Source organism: Rhipicephalus microplus, chromosome 1, assembly GCF_043290135.1.
Source record: "Rhipicephalus microplus isolate Deutch F79 chromosome 1, USDA_Rmic, whole genome shotgun sequence".
Classification (NCBI taxonomy): domain Eukaryota; kingdom Metazoa; phylum Arthropoda; class Arachnida; order Ixodida; family Ixodidae; genus Rhipicephalus; species Rhipicephalus microplus.
In genome coordinates, this window is record NC_134700.1 from 86,538,037 (window position 1) to 86,554,714 (window position 16,678).

Sequence of the window (16,678 nt, forward strand, 5' to 3'; positions counted from 1 at the left end):
CGGTAGAAATGCTCGGTGTTTAGTTTTTGGCTGAAAATCTACTTGCAATGTGGCAAGTAGATGTGAAGAAGGCCGAGTAGATGTGTCGACAGACGTACAGAGAAGAGAATAAGTGGTTTGAAGCTTCTGTCAACTGACTTGTTCAGCTTTGTTTAGCTGCGGCTGCATGGGTCGTTTTGTTTGTCTCCTTTGTTTAATGTGTTCCGTAAGATTACGAAAGCTGAGGATGGTTTTGTTTGCTTCTCCGTCGTGGTTCGAAGTCTGGACCACCACTCGGAATACGAATCCTTGAGCTTGTCTGTGGGTGGCGTCGTTACCCAGGTTGCCTGTGTGCCTGGGAAAAAACAAGCTGCTGTTATGAAAAATTTATGATACAGGACGGGTAAAAAAAAGAAAAAAAAGAAGGAAGTCCTGTACCCCACCCTATCCGACGTGTGTTGTCGTTTTTCTGTTTTCCCGACCCAACCTCTTCCCTCAAACAGAAACTTAACAACACATAATAAATACACTACAATACATAATAAATACACTACAACAACGGATCAACACTATATACAATATGTACAGCCCAGCTGTGGAGGCCGGCTGGGAAATTCTTGTAGAGCGTTTTTGCGCGTCATCCTCCAATTGCGCGCTGCCCCCGGAGCCAGGTTGTTAACCCTCACTACCGCGGTCTCATGGCGCAACGCTCGAGCCACTCGACCACCCCAGGGGGTACAAGTTGAACAACGTTTTGCACCTTATATGTTTGCGAGCTTGAAGCTGCTCATTGAGAAGAGAGTTATCATGGATTAAAGCAGCGTGTGATAAATTCTGGGGTGGAAGCTCTGTTGTGGATAGTAATACATCTATTAAGAAGAATGGTAATGATGATATTGATAGACACAGTCGTTACCTGTTACAAGGCAATGCGCAAGTGGAGGAACTATCCGATAGAATATACCTCAATTAATGGTTAGGCACGAAGTTTTTTTTTCGATACATTTGTTTCACTAAACATACTAGAGCAATAACGGGCGACCGCAGGATAGTAAATATATATATTGCGTGCAGCAACTGAACACTTGTCGATATGAATGCAACTTTTCTCTGTATTAGTTCAGCTTGTAGCATAAATAACAATACAAGAGGAAATTGTAAACTTAGCACAACTGAGGTTATCTCATTGGAGTATTCATCTGGGGAGGGGGGGGGGACACTCCGAATGGTAGGACTGCTATACCCTCGTTTATAGACTGCCCGGAGGCTTCGCGGTCCTGTTTCTTGTAGTTATAGGCTGTCCTGCAGCGCGGCTATTGCGTCGTACGTACGAGTAGAGCGAGCAGGGCAGAAGTTGCTGAGAAATAACGACAGATTCGTAAGGACTGAAGCATAGACAGGTGAATCTTGTTCCTGCGACGTGAGTTGCTTTCTGTGTTTTCCGTTTTTGAAGGGTATGAAAGAAGCGTCGACTGGTCAGACAGGTGGTAGAAATGCTCGGTGTTTAGTTTTTGGCTGAAAATCTACTTGCAATGTGTGCAAGTAGATGTGAAGAAGGCCGAGTAGATGTGTCGACAGACGTACAGAGAAGAGAATAGGTGGTTTGAACCTTCTGTCAACTGACTTGTTCAGCTTTGTTTAGCTGCGGCTGCATGGGTCGTTTTGTTTGTCTCCTTTGTTTAATGTGTTCCGTAAGATTACGAAAGCTGAGGATGGTTTTGTTTGCTTCTCCGTCGTGGTTCGAAGTCTGGACCACCACTCGGAATACGAATCTTTGAGCTTGTCTGTGGGTGGCGTCGTTACCCAGGTTGCCTGTGTGCCTGGGACGAAAACAAGCTGCTGTTATGAAAAATTTATGATACAGGACGGGTAAAAAAAAGAAAAAAAAGAAGGAAGTCCTGTACCCCACCCTATCCGACGTGTGTTGTCGTTTTTCTGTTTTCCCGACCCAACCTCTTCCCTCAAACAGAAACTTAACAACACATAATAAATACACTACAATACATAATAAATACACTACAACAACGGATCAACACTATATACAATATGTACAGCCCAGCAGTGGAGGCCGGCTGGGAAATTCTAGTAGAGCGTTTTTGCGCGTCATTCTCCAATTGCGCGCTGCCCCCGGAGCCAGGTTGTTAACCCTTACTACCGCGGTCTCATGGCGCAACGCTCAAGCCACTCGACCACCCCAGGGGGTACAAGTTGAACAACGTTTTGCACCTTATATGTTTGCGAGCTTGAAGCTGCTCATTGAGAAGAGAGTTATCATGGATTAAAGCAGCGTGTGATAAATTCTGGGGTGGAAGCTCTGTTGTGGATACTAATACATCTATTAAGAAGAACGGTAATGATGATAATGATAGACACAGTCGTTACCTGTTACAAGGCAATGCGCAAGTGGAGGAACTATCCGATAGAATATACCTCATTTAACGGTTAGGCACGAAGTTTTTTTCGATACATTTGTTTCTCTAAACATACTAGAGCAATAACGGGCGACCGCAGGATAGATTATATATATATTGCGTGCAGCAACTGAACACTTGTCGATATGAATGCAACTTTTCTCTGTATTAGTTCAGCTTGTAGCATAAATAACAATACAAGAGGAAATTGTAAACTTAGCACAACTGAGGTTATCTCATTGGAGTATTCATCTGGGGAGGGGGGGGGGGACACTCCGAATGGTAGGACTGCTATACCCTCGTTTATAGACTGCCCGGAGGCTTCGCGGTCCTGTTTCTTGTAGTTATAGGCTGTCCTGCAGCGCGGCTATTGCGTCGTACGTACGAGTAGAGCGAGCAGGGCAGAAGTTGCCGAGAAATAACGACAGATTCGTAAGGACTGAAGCATAGACAGGTGAATCTTGTTCCTGCGACGTGAGTTGCTTTCTGTGTTTTCCGTTTTTGAAGGGTATGAAAGAAGCGTCGACTGGTCAGACAGGCGGTAGAAATGCTCGGTGTTTAGTTTTTGGCTGAAAGTCTACTTGCAATGTGTGCAAGTAGATGTGAAGAAGGCCGAGTAGATGTGTCGACAGACGTACAGAGAAAAGAATAAGTGGTTTGAAGCTTCTGTCAACTGACTTGTTCAGCTTTGTTTAGCTGCGGCTGCATGGGTCGTTTTGTTTGTCTCCTTTGTTTAATGTGTTCCGTAAGATTACGAAAGCTGAGGATGGTTTTGTTTGCTTCTCCGTCGTGGTTCGAAGTCTGGACCACCACTCGGAATACGAATCCTTGAGCTTGTCTGTGGGTGGCGTCGTTACCCAGGTTGCCTGTGTGCCTGGGACAAAAACAAGCTGCTGTTATAAAAAATTTATGATACAGGACGGGTAAAAAAAAGAAAAAAAAGAAGGAAGTCCTGTACCCCACCCTATCCGACGTGTGTTGTCGTTTTTCTGTTTTCCCGACCCAACCTCTTCCCTCAAACAGAAACTTAACAACACATAATAAATACACTACAATACATAATAAATACACTACAACAACGGATCAACACTATATACAATATGTACAGCCCAGCAGTGGAGGCCGGCTGGGAAATTCTTGTAGAGCGTTTTTGCGCGTCATCCTCCAATTGCGCGCTGCCCCCGCAGCCAGGTTGTTAACCCTCACTACCGCGGTCTCATGGCGCAACGCTCAAGCCACTCGACCACCCCAGGGGGTACAAGTTGAACAACGTTTTGCACCTTATATGTTTGCGAGCTTGAAGCTGCTCATTGAGAAGAGAGTTATCATGGATTAAAGCAGCGTGTGATAAATTTTGGGGTGGAAGCTCTGTTGTGGATACTAATACATCTATTAAGAAGAATGGTAATGATGATAATGATAGACACAGTCGTTACCTGTTACAAGGCAATGCGCAAGTGGAGGAACTATCCGATAGAATATACCTCATTTAACGGTTAGGCACGAAGTTTTTTTTCGATACATTTGTTTTTCTAAACATACTCGAGCAATAACGGGCGACCGCAGGATAGATTATATATATATTGCATGCAGCAACTGAACACTTGTCGATATGAATGCAACTTTTCTCTGTATTAGTTCAGCTTGTAGCATAAATAACAATACAAGAGGAAATTGTAAACTTAGCACAACTGAGGTTATCTCATTGGAGTATTCATCTGGGGGGGGGGGGGGGACACTCCGAATGGTAGGACTGCTATACCCTCGTTTATAGACTGCCCGGAGGCTTCGCGGTCCTGTTTCTTGTAGTTATAGGCTGTCCTGCAGCGCGGCTATTGCGTCGTACGTACGAGTAGAGCGAGCAGGGCAGAAGTTGCCGAGAAATAACGACAGATTCGTAAGGACTGAAGCATAGACAGGTGAATCTTGTTCCTGCGACGTGAGTTGCTTTCTGTGTTTTCCGTTTTTGAAGGGTATGAAAGAAGCGTCGACTGGTCAGACAGGCGGTAGAAATGCTCGGTGTTTAGTTTTTGGCTGAAAATCTACTTGCAATGTGTGCAAGTAGATGTGAAGAAGGCCGAGTAGATGTGTCGACAGACGTACAGAGAAGAGAATAAGTGGTTTGAAGCTCTTGTCAACTGACTTGTTCAGCTTTGTTTAGCTGCGGCTGCATGGGTCGTTTTGTTTGTCTCCTTTGCTTAATGTGTTCCGTAAGATTACGAAAGCTGGGGATGGTTTTGTTTGCTTCTCCGTCGTGGTTCGAAGTCTGGACCACCACTCGGAATACGAATCCTTGAGCTTGTCTGTGGGTGGCGTCGTTACCCAGGTTGCCTGTGTGCCTGGGACAAAAACAAGCTGCTGTTATGAAAAATTTATGATACAGGACGGGTAAAAAAAGAAAAAAAAGAAGGAAGTCCTGTACCCCACCCTATCCGACGTGTGTTGTCGTTTTTCTGTTTTCCCGACCCAACCTCTTCCCTCAAACAGAAACTTAACAACACATAATAAATACACTACAATACATAATAAATACACTACAACAACGGATCAACACTATATACAATATGTACAGCCCAGCAGTGGAGGCCGGCTGGGAAATTCTTGTAGAGCGTTTTTGCGCGTCATCCTCCAATTGCGCGCTGCCCCCGCAGCCAGGTTGTTAACCCTCACTACCGCGGTCTCATGGCGCAACGCTCAAGCCACTCGACCACCCCAGGGGGTACAAGTTGAACAACGTTTTGCACCTTATATGTTTGCGAGCTTGAAGCTGCTCATTGAGAAGAGAGTTATCATGGATTAAAGCAGCGTGTGATAAATTCTGGGGTGGAAGCTCTGTTGTGGATACTAATACATCTATTAAGAAGAATGGTAATGATGAAAATGATAGACACAGTCGTTACCTGTACAAAGGCAATGCGCAAGTGGAGGAACTATCCGATAGAATATACCTCATTTAACGGTTAGGCACGAAGTTTTTTTTCGATACATTTGTTTTTCTAAACATACTAGAGCAATAACGGGCGACCGCAGGATAGATTATATATATATTGCGTGCAGCAACTGAACACTTGTCGATATGAATGCAACTTTTCTCTGTATTAGTTCAGCTTGTAGCATAAATAACAATACAAGAGGAAATTGTAAACTTAGCACAACTGAGGTTATCTCATTGGAATATTCATCTGGGGGGGGGGGACACTCCGAATGGTAGGACTGCTATACCCTCGTTTATAGACTGCCCGGAGGCTTCGCGGTCCTGTTTCTTGTAGTTATAGGCTGTCCTGCAGCACGGCTATTGCGTCGTACGTACGAGTAGAGCGAGCAGGGCAGAAGTTGCCGAGAAATAACGACAGATTCGTAAGGACTGAAGCATAGACAGGTGAATCTTGTTCCTGCGACGTGAGTTGCTTTCTGTGTTTTCCGTTTTTGAAGGGTATGAAAGCAGCGTCGACTGGTCAGACAGGCGGTAGAAATGCTCGGTGTTTAGTTTTTGGCTGAAAATCTACTTGCAATGTGTGCAAGTAGATGTGAAGAAGGCCGAGTAGATGTGTCGACAGACGTACAGAGAAGAGAATAAGTGGTTTGAACCTTCTGTCAACTGACTTGTTCAGCTTTGTTTAGCTGCGGCTGCATGGGTCGTTTTGTTTGTCTCCTTTGTTTAATGTGTTCCGTAAGATTACGAAAGCTGAGGATGGTTTTGTTTGCTTCTCCGTCGTGGTTGGAAGTCTGGACCACCACTCGGAATACGAATCCTTGAGCTTGTCTGTGGGTGGCGTCGTTACCCAGGTTGCCTGTGTGCCTGGGACAAAAACAAGCTGCTGTTATGAAAAATTTATGATACAGGACGGATAAAAAAAAGAAAAAAAAGAAGGAAGTCCTGTACCCCACCCTATCCGACGTGTGTTGTCGTATTTCTGTTTTTTCGACCCAACCTCTTCCCTCAAACAGAAACTTAACAACACATAATAAATGCACTACAATACATAATAAATACACTACAACAACGGATCAACACTATATACAATATGTACAGCCCAGCAGTGGAGGCCGGCTGGGAAATTCTTGTAGAGCGTTTTTGCGCGTCGTCCTCCAATTGCGCGCTGCCCCCGGAGCCAGGTTGTTAACCCTCACTACCGCGGTCTCATGGCGCAACGCTCAAGCCACTCGACCACCCCAGGGGGTACAAGTTGAACAACGTTTTGCACCTTATATGTTTGCGAGCTTGAAGCTGCTCATTGAGAAGAGAGTTATCATGGATTAAAGCAGCGTGTGATAAATTCTGGGGTGGAAGCTCTGTTGTGGATACTAATACATCTATTAAGAAGAATGGTAATGATGATAATGATAGACACAGTCATTACCTGTTACAAGGCAATGCGCAAGTGGAGAAACTATCCGATAGAATATACCTGATTTAACGGTTAGGCACGAAGTTTTTTTTCGATATATTTGTTTCTCTAAACATACTAGAGCAATAACGGGCGACCGCAGGATAGATTATATATATCTTGCGTGCAGCAACTGAACACTTGTCGATATGAATGCAACTTTTCTCTGTATTAGTTCAGCTTGTAGCATAAATAACAATACAAGAGGAAATTGTAAACTTAGCACAACTGAGGTTATCTCATTGGAGTATTCATCTGGGGAGGGGGCGGGGACACTCCGAATGGTAGGACTGCTATACCCTCGTTTATAGACTGCCCGGAGGCTTCGCGGTCCTGTTTCTTGTAGCTATAGGCTGTCCTGCAGCGCGGCTATTGCGTCGTACGTACGAGTAGAGCGAGCAGGGCAGAAGTTGCCGAGAAATAACGACAGATTCGTAAGGACTGAAGCATAGACAGGTGAATCTTGTTCCTGCGACGTGAGTTGCTTTCTGTGTTTTCCGTTTTTGAAGGGTATGAAAGAAGCGTCGACTGGTCGGACAGGCGGTAAAAATGCTCGGTGTTTAGTTTTTGGCTGAAAATCTACTTGCAATGTGTGCAAGTAGATGTGAAGAAGGCCGAGTAGATGTGTCGACAGACGTACAGAGAAGAGAATAAGTGGTTTGAAGCTTCTGTCAACTGACTTGTTCAGCTTTGTTTAGCTTCGGCTGCATGGGTCGTTTTGTTTGTCTCCTTTGTTTAATGTGTTCCGTAAGATTACGAAAGCTGAGGATGGTTTTGTTTGCTTCTCCGTCGTGGTTCGAAGTCTGGACCACCACTCGGAATACGAATCCTTGAGCTTGTCTGTGGGTGGCGTCGTTACCCAGGTTGCCTGTGTGCCTGGGACAAAAACAAGCTGCTGTTATGAAAAATTTATGATACAGGACGGGTAAAAAAAAAGAAAAAAAAGAAGGAAGTCCTGTACCCCACCCTATCCGACGTGTGTTGTCGTTTTTCTGTTTTCCCGACCCAACCTCTTCCCTCAAACAGAAACTTAACAACACATAATAAATACACTACAATACATAATAAATACACTACAACAACAGATCAACACTATATACAATATGTACAGCCCAGCAGTGGAGGCCGGCTGGGAAATTCTTGTAGAGCGTTTTTGCGCGTCATCCTCCAATTGCGTGCTGCCCCCGGAGCCAGGTTGTTAACCCTCACTACCGCGGTCTCATGGCGCAACGCTCAAGCCACTCGACCACCCCAGGGGGTACAAGTTGAACAACGTTTTGCACCTTATATGTTTGCGAGCTTGAAGCTGCTCATTGAGAAGAGAGTTATCATGGATTAAAGCAGCGTGTGATAAATTTTGGGGTGGAAGCTCTGTTGTGGATACTAATACATCTATTAAGAAGAATGGTAATGATGATAATGATAGACACAGTCGTTACCTGTTACAAGGCAATGCGCAAGTGGAGGAACTATCCGATAGAATATACCTCATTTAACGGTTAGGCACGAAGTTTTTTTTCGATACATTTGTTTCTCTAAACATACTAGAGCAATAACGGGCGACCGCAGGATAGATTATATATATATTGCGTGCAGCAACTGAACACTTGTCGATATGAATGCAACTTTTCTCTGTATTAGTTCAGCTTGAAGCATAAATAACAATACAAGAGGAAATTGTAAACTTAGCACAACTGAGGTTATCTCATTGGAGTATTCATCTGGGGAGGGGGGGGGGGGACACTCCGAATGGTAGGACTGCTATACCCTCGTTTATAGACTGCCCGGAGGCTTCGCGGTCCTGTTTCTTGTAGTTATAGGCTGTCCTGCAGCGCGGCTATTGCGTCGTACGTACGAGTAGAGCGAGCAGGGCAGAAGTTGCCGAGAAATAACGACAGATTCGTAAGGACTGAAGCATAGACAGGTGAATCTTGTTCCCGCGACGTGAGTTGCTTTCTGTGTTTTCCGTTTTTGAAGGGTATGAAAGAAGCGTCGACTGGTCAGACAGGCGGTAGAAATGCTCGGTCTTTAGTTTTTGGCTGAAAATCTACTTGCAATGTGTGCAAGTAGATGTGAAGAAGGCCGAGTAGATGTGTCGACAGACGTACAGAGAAGAGAATAAGTGGTTTGAAGCTCTTGTCAACTGACTTGTTCAGCTTTGTTTAGCTGCGGCTGCATGGGTCGTTTTGTTTGTCTCCTTTGCTTAATGTGTTCCGTAAGATTACGAAAGCTGGGGATGGTTTTGTTTGCTTCTCCGTCGTGGTTCGAAGTCTGGACCACCACTCGGAATACGAATCCTTGAGCTTGTCTGTGGGTGGCGTCGTTACCCAGGTTGCCTGTGTGCCTGGGACAAAAACAAGCTGCTGTTATGAAAAATTTATGATACAGGACGGGTAAAAAAAAGAAAAAAAAGAAGGAAGTCCTGTACCCCACCCTATCCGACGTGTGTTGTCGTTTTTCTGTTTTTCCGACCCAACCTCTTCCCTCAAACAGAAACTTAACAACACATAATAAATACACTACAATACATAATAAACACACTACAACAACGGATCAACACTATATACAATATGTACAGCCCAGCAGTGGAGGCCGGCTGGGAAATTCTTGTAGAGCGTTTTTGCGCGTCATCCTCCAATTGCGTGCTGCCCCCGGAGCCAGGTTGTTAACCCTCACTACCGCGGTATCATGGCGCAACGCTCAAGCCACTCGACCACCCCAGGGGGTACAAGTTGAACAACGTTTTGCACCTTATATGTTTGCGAGCTTGAAGCTGCTCATTGAGAAGAGAGTTATCATGGATTAAACAGCGTGTGATAAATTCTCGGGTGGAAGCTCTGTTGTGGATACTAATACATCTATTAAGAAGAATGGTAATGATGATAATGATAGACACAGTCGTTACCTGTTACAAGGCAATGCGCAAGTGGAGGAACTATCCGATAGAATATACCTCATTTAACGGTTAGGCACGAAGTTTTTTTCGATACATTTGTTTCTCTAAACCTACTAGAGCAATAACGGGCGACCGCAGGATAGATTATATATATATTGCGTGCAGCAACTGAACACTTGTCGATATAAATGCAACTTTTCTCTGTATTAGTTCAGCTTGTAGCATAAATAACAATACAAGAGGAAATTGTAAACTTAGCACAACTGAGGTTATCTCATTGGAGTATTCATCTGGGGAGGGGGGGGGGGACACTCCGAATGGTAGGACTGCTATACCCTCGTTTATAGACTGCCCGGAGGCTTCGCGGTCCTGTTTCTTGTAGTTATAGGCTGTCCTGCAGCGCGGCTATTGCGTCGTACGTACGAGTAGAGCGAGCAGGGCAGAAGTTTCCGAGAAATAACGACAGATTCGTAAGGACTGAAGCATAGACAGGTGAATCTTGTTCCTTCGACGTGAGTTGCTTTCTGTGTTTTCCGTTTTTGAAGGGTATGAAAGAAGCGTCGACTGGTCAGACAGGCGGTAGAAATGCTCGGTGTTTAGTTTTTGGCTGAAAATCTACTTGCAATGTGTGCAAGTAGATGTGAAGAAGGCCGAGTAGATGTGTCGACAGACGTACAGAGAAGAGAATAAGTGGTTTGAAGCTTCTGTCAACTGACTTGTTCAGCTTTGTTTAGCTGCGGCTGCATGGGTCGTTTTGTTTGTCTCCTTTGTTTAATGTGTTCCGTAAGATTACGAAAGCTGAGGATGGTTTTGTTTGCTTCTCCGTCGTGGTTCGAAGTCTGGACCACCACTCGGAATACGAATCCTTGAGCTTGTCTGTGGGTGGCGTCGTTACCCAGGTTGCCTGTGTGCCTGGGACAAAAACAAGCTGCTGTTATGAAAATTTATGATACAGGACGGGTAAAAAAAAGAAAAAAAAGAAGGAAGTCCTGTACCCCACCCTATCCGACGTGTGTTGTCGTTTTTCTGTTTTCCCGACCCAACCTCTTCCCTCAAACAGAAACTTAACAACACATAAAAAATACACTACAATACATAATAAATACACTACAACAACGGATCAACACTATATACAATATGTACAGCCCAGCAGTGGAGGCCGGCTGGGAAATTCTTGTAGAGCGTTTTTGCGCGTCATCCTCCAATTGCGCGCTGCCCCCGGAGCCAGGTTGTTAACCCTCACTACCGCGGTCTCATGGCGCAACGCTCAAGCCACTCGACCACCCCAGGGGGTACAAGTTGAACAACGTTTTGCACCTTATATGTTTGCGAGCTTGAAGCTGCTCATTGAGAAGAGAGTTATCATGGATTAAAGCAGCGTGTGATAAATTCTGGGGTGGAAGCTCTGTTGTGGATACTAATACATCTATTAAGAAGAATGGTAATGATGATAATGATAGACACAGTCGTTACCTGTTACAAGGCAATGCGCAAGTGGAGGAACTATCCGATAGAATATACCCCATTTAACGATTAGGCACGAAGTTTTTTTTCGATACATTTGTTTCTCTAAACATACTAGAGCAATAACGGGCGACCGCAGGATAGATTATATATTGTAACGGATATAACAACCTCACAACCGGGACGTCCTATTTACAAGGTTTAATAAGGGCGAACTTGTGCCCAAAGCCAAAAGAACTACACAGTAGCTGGGAGAAAGCAGCGAACGCTCGTCGTCCTCTTCTTCTCCTCTTTTCTTTGCCGCTGCTCGGTAGCAGCTCGTGCACAGGCTGGGCCGGCTCGTGCCTTCCGGCGGGCTTCATGAGTCGTAGCGATGCCGTCAGCGTTCCTCTTTTAACAACGTCTGCGTTGTACTGCGCCTTAGCAATTCCTCGTGGCATTATCCCCCCTCTCAAGCGGCATCGCCCCGATGCTTGCGATGAGGCTGTTCAGTACTTTTTTTTTTTTTTTTTTTTTTTGTGTGTACAAGTTTGTAAAAATGAGGTTGCAGTACGTCAAGGGATTGGGGTGGCTAGGTTTGGAATCGGTCGTAGTACGGTTTCATCCGTACAATGTGTACACGCTCCGTGGGATTGCGTCGCCTCGGATGCAGGTGGCCTGCAGGCTTGACTTCGTAGACGAGGTCATTGTGTCGCTGTACGATCTCGTAGGGGCCAAAATACCGGGAAATGAGTTTTTCGGAGAGGCCTCGTCGTCGTACTGGAGTCCATATCCACACTTTGTCGCCAACGTCATATCGCGTATCAAGTCTTCCTCGGTTGTAGCGGTCGGCATCGATGCGGTGTTGGTGGCGTATTCGGTATCTTGCTAACTGGCGGGCTTCTTCCGCTCTTTGTAGAAAGTCGTCAAGATCGGGGGGGTAGTCATCTTGGTCTATTGGTAACATAGCATCCAGTGTTGTGGTAACAGCACGACCGTAAACTAGTTCAAATGGGGTGATTTTGGTGGTCTCTTGCACAGCCGTATTGTAGGCGAAAGTGACGTATGGTAAAATTTCGTCCCACTTTTTGTGCTCGACATCCACATACATGGATATCATGTCTGCTAGAGTTCTGTTAAGGCGTTCGGTCAGGCCATTGCATTGAGGATGATATGCAGTGGTTTTCCTATGAACAGTGTGAGTCATGTTGAGCAGGCACTTCAAAAGTTGCGCCGTGAAAGCCGTTCCGCGATCGGTGATTACAACCGTTGGAGCGCCATGTCGCAGGACTATTTTGTGTACGAAGAATTGGGCCACTTCTGCTGCCGTTCCTCGTTCCAAAGAGTCTGTTTCGGCGTATCTAGTTAAATAATCAGTGGCCACAACGATCCATTTCTTGCCGAGTAAAGATGTGGGGAAGGGTCCAAGGAGGTCCATTCCAACTTGGCGGAAAGGCGCTTTCGGTGGATCTATAGGTTGTAGAAGGCCCGCTGGTTTAGAACTTGGTGTTTTTCGTCTTTGGCACTCGCGGCATGTTTTGACGTAGTGTTGCACTGAAGCTAGTAGCTTGGGCCAATAATAATGGAGACTGATCCTTGCAAGCGTTCGCGTCACACCCAAATGTCCAGATGTGGGCTCATCGTGACACGCTCGAAGTATTTCTTGTCGCATAGTTGCTGGAACGACAAGCAGGAACTTTTCGCGGTTGGGCTTGAAGTTTCTCTTGTAGAGAACGTTTCCTCGGAGGCAGAACGATGCGAGGCTTCGAGAAAATATACGGGGTACTTGTACGTCAATTCCTTGCAGGTGTTCGATAAGCGGGAGTAATTCTTTGTCTGTACGTTGGAGTTCGGCTATTTGAGTGGTCTCGACAATTCCTACGAACGGAAAGTCGTCTTCTTCTGATGGTGGTGTGTCTGTAGGAGCCCGTGACAAACAGTCGGCATCGGTATGTTTTTTGCCAGATCGGTATACCACGGTTATATCGTATTCTTGCAGTCTGAGGCTCCACCTTGCTAGTCGTCCGGATGGTTCCTTTATGTTCGCCAGCCAGCAAAGCGCATGGTGATCGCTGACTGCCTTGAATGGTCTACCATATAGGTACGGCCGAAATTTACTGATGGCCCAGATGACGGCAAGGCATTCTTTTTCCGTGGCCGAATAGTTTGTCTCTGCTTTTGTTAGAGTCCGACTGGCATAAGCTATCACTTTTTCTTCACCTTTCTGCCACTGTATTAGAACGCATCCAAGGCCGATGTTACTGGCATCTGTGTGTATTTCCGTGTCGGCTGTCTCATCAAAGTGAGAAAGAATCGGGGGGTTTTCTAACCTCTTTCTCAATTCGTTGAAGGCGCTTTGTTGCTCGTTTTGCCACTGGAAAGGCACATCTTCTTTCGTAAGTCTCGTTAAGGGTTCTGCGATCTTTGAAAAATTTCTCACAAATCGTCTATAGTACGCACATAGACCTAGAAATCTCCGTACTGACTTTTTGTCTGTTGGCACCGGAAACCTTGCGACGGCGGTCGTCTTATCAGGATCAGGGCGAACACCTTGGGCGCTGACGACATGCCCAAGAAAACGAAGCTCTTCGAAACCTAATCGGCACTTCTCTGGCTTGATTGTCAAATCTGCCGAACGGATTGCCTCTAACACTGACCGAAGGCGCTTGATGTGCTCCTCAAATGTAGCCGCGAAGATGACCACGTCGTCTAGGTACACTAGGCAACACTGCCACTTCAATCCGGAAAGCACAGTGTCCATCATGCGTTGGAACGTTGCCGGCGCACAACAGAGACCAAACGGGAGAGCCTTAAATTCGTAAAGTCCGTCCGGGGTAACAAAAGCAGTCTTTTCGCGATCACGTTCATCAACCTCGATTTGCCAGTATCCACTTTTCAGATCTAGTGATGAGAAGAACTTGGCACACCGAAGTCGATCTAACGTGTCGTCGATGCGTGGAAGGGGATATACATCCCGTTTAGTCACAGCATTCAGTTTCCTGTAGTCGACACAAAACCGTAGCGTGTTATCCTTCTTCTTGACAAGCACCACGGGAGATGACCACGGGCTGTTAGAAGGCTGGATAACATCATCTTCAAGCATTTCTCGTACCTGCTTCTTGATGACTTCCCTTTCCTTAGGGGAAACACGATACGGGTGCCGGCATACCGGCCTGGTTGTCTCGTCCGTTATGATCCTGTGTTTTGTAATGCTCGTGCGCCGTACCTTTGAACTGTTGGAGAAACAGCTGCCAAATTCCCGCACGAGGTCGTATAGCTGTTGACGTTGAATCTCTGAAAGATTAGGATTTACGTATATTGTGTCGCAGGCATCAGATGGAAGTTTCACATTCGGTGACGTCGTTTCAAGACTGCATATTTCTGTCACTTCACAGAACTCATGAAGAAACGCTATTGCCGTCCCTTTTGCGACGTGCTGGAATTCGTTACCGAAATTCGTCAAGAGGATGTCTGTGCACCCGTTTCGCAGCTGGATAATCCCTCGTGCCACACAAACGCCTCTTTTCAAGAAAACATCCACGTTGCTCTCCGCCACACCCTCGTAGTCGCTGAATGCATCATTATGCACGAGAACCATTATACTGCTCCGTGGCGGTACAGTCACATCATCGTCGACGACGCGCAGTGGAGTGGTACATCGTTCATCCGATCGTGCTACCTTTAAAGCTTGCTCCGTCGAAAAGGACACGCTCGACCTCTGTAAATTGATAATCGCACCATTAGCTTGTAGGAAATCCATTCCCAGTATCACTTCCCTCGAGCACACAGGTAGGACGACAAAGTCACCGACGTAAGTGAAGCCCCGTATCATGACCCTTGCGGTACATCGGCCGGAAGGGGTTATGAGGTGACCACCTGCAGTACGTACTTGAGGTCCACCCCATTCGGTCAGAACTTTCTTGAGTCGCTTCGCTAATTCGTAACTTATCACAGAATAATCCGCACCAGTATCGATCAAAGCATTGAGCTCTAGTCCGTCAATCACCAACGGCAAGTCTGAAGTAATTTTCTCTGTACTGCACTCCTTTACCTGGAAACAGTCGTCGTTATCAGGCTCGTACCGCAGTGGAGGATCTTCATATCCCAAGTCGCCAGCGGCCTCGCCTCCACAGGTCGCCCTCTTCAGTTTCCCGGATTTGGGCTAGGCGAACGCTGCCTAGACGTGCTTGGGAAGGGACGTGGGCTAGACGAGCGGTAGCGCATAGGGGATGGTGAGCGTGGTTGATGACGACGAGGCGGGTCAAATTCCCGACGTGAGCATAGGTATTCTTCAATCTCGGAAGGTCTTTCGCCGTTTCGCGGACACGGTGCATTGATGGCGAATCCCCTAAGACCAGCTTGACGATATCGGCAGAATCGGTACAGGTGGCCAGCCTCTCCACAGTGGAAACACAAGGGCCTACGTGTGGCATCTCGCCACACATCGCTCTTCCGTGGCATCATCTCTCTCGCACGAGGTGGAGTGCGTGTTGCCTCTACGATTTCAGGCGGGCTGCGCATTGTCTGCACATAAGTACTTGGTGTCTCGATCGGCGAACAGTGCGGAGTAGGTCGCCTGAGCACCTCGGAGTACGTTACCGCCCGTCGTGTCGCTGGCACATCACTCCGCGGCTCCCGCATGGCCTGTCGAATTTCATCTCGGACAACTTCAGCAAGAGACAGCTCGGGGGTGACATCAGGTGACTGCAGTTTCCTTAATTCTTCCCTGACAACAGACCGGACGAGCTCGCGCAATGTGTCAAGATTATCCACGACGCCTGCTGAGTAGACTCCTGCGGATGCACCGGCTACGTCGCGGTTGTACTGTCGGGCTCTCTGCTGAAGCGTCGTTTCGATGGTTGTTGCTTCCGACCGAAACTCAGCAACAGTACGGGGCGGATTGCGGATGAGTCCCGCGAACAATTCTTGCTTTACCCCGTGCATGAGGTGGCGCACCTTCTTGTCTTCCGTCATGCCAGGATCAGCTCGCTTGAAAAGGCGGGACATGTCTTCGATGTACATCGCGACAGTTTCGTTCGTTCGTTGAATCCGTGTGCGGAGAGCTGCTTCCGCCCTTTCCCGGCGATCACTGTTGGCGAACGTACTCAGTAGCTGCCGCCGAAACTCTTGCCACGACGTCAGAGATGCCTCGTGGTTTTCGTACCACACTCGTGCAGAGTCTTCCAACGCAATGTAGACGTTACGCAGCTTGCCTTCCTCGTTCCACTGATTTAGATTTCCCACTCTCTCGAAATGCTCTAACCAGTCTTCGGCGTCCTCGTATGGGTCACCATGAAACACCTTTGGAATGACCGGTTGGCTTACGATGAGTTGTGCCGGCGTAACTTGGCTCGTCATGGTGGTGGCGGCGCTTGTCTCCGTCACCGATGCCCTTGATACAGAAGGGAGTGGCCCAAATTCTGGCAACTCTCCTCGGATACGGCGGCTGACTCGTTGGTGCACCGGTGTAAGCTCCACTGGTTGCGGCTGGTCAGTGCTTGGACTTCGCTCTTGCGTGGGGCTCGGAATCATGTACCCAGGCTCCTCCACCAGAAAATGTA